This window comes from Pseudonaja textilis, chromosome Z (assembly GCF_049901715.1).
Source record: "Pseudonaja textilis isolate UNSWEBS1 chromosome Z, rPseTex1.2, whole genome shotgun sequence".
NCBI classification, from domain to species: Eukaryota; Metazoa; Chordata; class Lepidosauria; order Squamata; family Elapidae; genus Pseudonaja; species Pseudonaja textilis.
Window position 1 is genome coordinate 54975253 of NC_142008.1, and position 4280 is coordinate 54979532.

The window sequence follows — 4280 nt, forward strand, 5'->3', positions numbered from 1 at the left end:
GCAGAGGTTGCTATCATGGTTTATAATCATATCAAAGGATTTTTTTTAGCAAAGGAAACTCTGGTCCCAATTGCTGTCATGTTGGGGATACTTATACTTATCTCTTCGCTTCTTTTAAGTGGTAAATCAACACTATCACTAACATAATAATATAATCATTAAGTCAAACATTTTGGAAAGTGAAATTAAATGGACTCTAGAAAATCCAGTTAACAGCAAAGGTGTTGATGAAATGCCAACGTAGGTTTTTAAAATCTTGTAAGGCAATGCTGTTGATACATTGTTTGCAATTTGTAAGCAGACCTGAAAAACATACTGGCCAAAAAATCAGTATAGGTACTTAAAATTTTGAGCGCAAAATTGTTATTGTTAGGTGAGATATTTTAAAGTAATTTTACCCCATTCTATGACCTTTCTTGCCTCAGTTGTTAAGTGAATCACTGCAGTTTATAAGTTAGTCACCCAGTTGTTAAATAAATCTGGCTTCCCTACTGACTGCTTGTCAGAAGATCACAAAATGGGATCCCCTGATCTTGAGACACAGCAAATATGAGCCAGTTGCCAAGCATCTGAATTTTGATCTTATGACTACAGGGATGCTGGAAAGGTAGAACTGTGAAAAATGGACATGTCACTTTTTTCAGTGCTGTTGTAACTTTGAATGGTTACTAAAAGAACTGCTGTAAATTGAGGACGGTGTATTGCAACACCACAAAAATTAACAAATTACATATTTTACATGCTAATAAGATAATGTTTTAAAATTTTGAAGTTAAAGCTCTAAAAATACATGAGAACTTCCAGAAGAGTAGAGTAGAGTAGAGTAGAGTAGAGTAGAGTAGAGTAGAGTAGAATTCTTTATTGGCCAAGTGTGATTGGACACACAAGGGAATTTGTCTTGGTGCAAATGCTCTTAGTGTACATAAAAGAAAAGATACATTCATCAAGAACCATAAGGCACAACACTTAATAATAGTCATAGGGTACAATAAGCAATCAAATACTAGGAAACAGTCAAGTATAAACTTTATGAAGGGACAAAGGCACTTAGGATCATAGTCAAATCAAAGAAAGTGATAAAAATGGGGCAAAACTCGCTTTACAAATTTGTCATTTAGCAACATAAATTTTGAGTTTGATTTTGGTCGTAAGTTGAAAACTACCTGTACAGTTTTTATCTTGATAATTTTCCATTTAACTGAGATTTGGATTTTTAATGTGACAAATTAGTCTTTTTTAATTGTTAAAAGAAAACAAAAATAATAATTCATTTTCAAAATTGTCATGAATTCATTTATGTAAGACTGAATATTCAGAACAAGTTTAAATATCTGTATTTCCTAGCTTTTGAAGTATAAAAAGGATTCAAACAAATATACCACTAAAGGCAATTGGTGAAAAGAAAATAGATGATATGTAGCATATAGCTCAGTTATGAACATTTCATAAGAGACCTACTTTTTTGTTTAGTTTTTAATAGTACAATGTTCTATTAGAACAAAATTCAGACATACATTCAGTGATGGCTTGAAGACATGACAATCATGCAACAATGATGTACGCTGAGATGTCACCAATAATTGCCACTGTTACATACTTGTGCCCCAAAAACAGATCTAAGTGTACATTTTAAGCAGCAATATTTGCATGACATGTATTTGTTATCATCAGTAGTGGGATTCAAATAATTGAACTATAAGTTCAGCAGAACCAATACCCAATTTTTTGTTGAGTTCAGTGAACTGGCTCCAAACTGGCCAAACTGGCATGCATTCACGGGCCTCCAGTCCCTTCCTTGCTTCAATCTGGCTTTGTAGCAAGCAAGGGGGTTGAAGGCACATAAATGCACATTCGTCTGGCATCTCAGAAAAAGTTTTTTTCCCCTTTCCTAGATTAATAAATACTATCTTGAAACTAAATGATTTTTTTTTTAAAAGTATGAATGACAGTTTCTGGTACTTACAGTTATTTAGACACTACAGTTAAGGGTTTGGAATGAAGTCTGGAGAGATTAAGCCAGAGAAAGGAGGCATTGTGTGCAAAATGTGTGAACTCTCCACACACCCTGTGTCTACACCTCAATTTAGAGGTACCCATTCTTAGGGAAAAGGATGGACACATAGGAATAAATAAGAAAAAAAAAACAAGTTTAGAAAAATGCTCTTTTTGCCTGATTCAAAAATGCCAGGTTTAAACGTGCAATTTCAATGACGTAACAAAAAAATTTTTTTTTCTAAAGTCATAAAATGGGCTGTACCGCTTCCAAATGGGCAAAATTGTAACATCATTTATTTCTTCTGCAAGATATTAAAAACTCAATTTAGGAAATCAGCACAAAAAGAAGGAAAGGGCTTGTATTCAAACTCTTTTGTCCCCCACCTGGCTCGGCTGTTTTTCCTACTTGCAAATAAAAAAGGTTATTTAGAAAAGCAATTGAGAAAGTGGACCCTTATCTCTGAAATGGAACGATCAGTTTTGCTACTGGAGGTCTTCTGATCTATCGTGTGCACTTAACTCTGTAAACAAGCAAGAGCAGAAGCTGGTAAATGCTCCCACATCTGTATAAAACACATGTCTGAGCTGCAGCTACAAAAACCAGATTAAAGACCTGAGTTATTACAGTTTGAACTAAAGGAAAGGTTTCTTGAGGCGCCAGACCAGCGTGCATTCATATGCCTCCAACCCCTTTTGCTTGCTGCAAATCAGACTGCAGCAAGCAAAAGATTGGAGGTATGTGAATGCATGCTAGTCTGGCCATTCTGCCAAACTGGTGCAAACCGGCTGAATCCCACCACTGGTTGCCATGTATTATGTATCTGTTTTTATTTAATCCCAAACTCCCTTCCCAGCAGACATCCATCTATACTATACAACTAGTATCCCAAAAATAAAAAATTTAATTCAATTAAGTACAATAAAAAGTGCAAATGCAACTCTGTACTTTGGATAATGTTTATTATAGTTCATTGAAACTTCACTTTCCTAAACCAATATTTGATATCGGCTTTTTTCAGTAAACCAAGCCCATATTTGGGCACTAAAGTACAGTTAAAGAACATTAACAATAGTGATATCCCAGTCCTTAGAAAAGCATAAAAAATTACAAGGAAAGTAGGTAAGCATACCTGTATAATACTAAACTATAGGATATACCGTATTTCCCCATGTATAAGCCACCCCTTTTTTCCAAAATTTTCAAGCCCAAAAAGTAGGGGGGTGGCATATACAAAGCAGGTACACTTTTTATACGTGAAAAATGCATAAAATAATAAAGTAGGAATAAATTGGTTTTCCAGCAGTATGCTATACTTTTTTGTAAAAATTGTACGTGATGATACGATTACGAGTGCGAGTACGCGATAGAAATGCATACGCTAGGCATTGGCCTGAATGCTTGCTCCTACTCGCCCGATGCGTAGATTGCTAGCGCCGCCCGCACCGCTCGCGTCATGACCGAAGTTGTAGATCTAGACGTCGAATTTTGTTTCTTTGTAAATTTTCTTTCTTCATAACTTGTTTCTCTAATAAAATATTTTTTTCAAAACTTCACAGTCCAAAAATTGGGGGGGTGGCTTATACAAAGGGGGTGCTTATACATGGGGAAATACGGTAGTTAGTATTGGACACAAATGAAACCAGATTATTTTTAAGTTAAGTTCTTTTCTATGCCAAAGTTTACATTTTTAGCAATGAGACATTCGTGTTATTATTTTTAAATTTTTCTATACAGATCTAGTTTTCCTATTTTATATCTCAACTATAGGTAGTCCTCAACTTATAATATTCATTTAGTGACCAAAGTTATAATGGCACTGAAAAGTGACTTAGGACCAGTTTTCACACTTAATGATAGTTGTAGTAACCTTATGGTCACATGATCAAATTTTGGGCACTTGGCAACTCACATTTATTTATGACAGTTGCACTGTCCTGGAGTTACATGACCACCATTTATAACCTTCCCATCTAGCTTCTGACAAGCAATGTCAATGGGAGAAGACAGATTCGTTTAATGATCACATAATTCACTTAACACTGCAGTGATTCACTTAACAATATCTCAACAATATATTCACTTAACAAAAAGTCCTAAAATGGGGCAAAAGTTACTTAAAAATTTCCTCACTTAGCAAAATTTTAGGGTCAATTATTGTCATAACAAGACTACCTATATTCATCTGTATAAACAGCCAAATACTTAATTTTGACTATACATTCAATTTTTAAAAATAAACCTCATTGAGATTTACATATCTACAATAATATGCAAACTATAATTG

The 4280-nt window shown here is 34.4% G+C and overlaps 1 long non-coding RNA gene across 1 annotated transcript; it reads right to left on the reverse strand.

The window, feature by feature from the left end:
- Window positions 1-844: 844 nt before the first annotated feature.
- Window positions 845-3958, reverse strand: LOC148124013 (uncharacterized). Its single transcript, XR_015740157.1, has 2 exons — window positions 3609-3958; window positions 845-3135 (listed from the first exon to the last, which is right to left on the reverse strand). It is a non-coding gene; the product is annotated as an uncharacterized LOC148124013 (long non-coding RNA).
- Window positions 3959-4280: the final 322 nt, after the last annotated feature.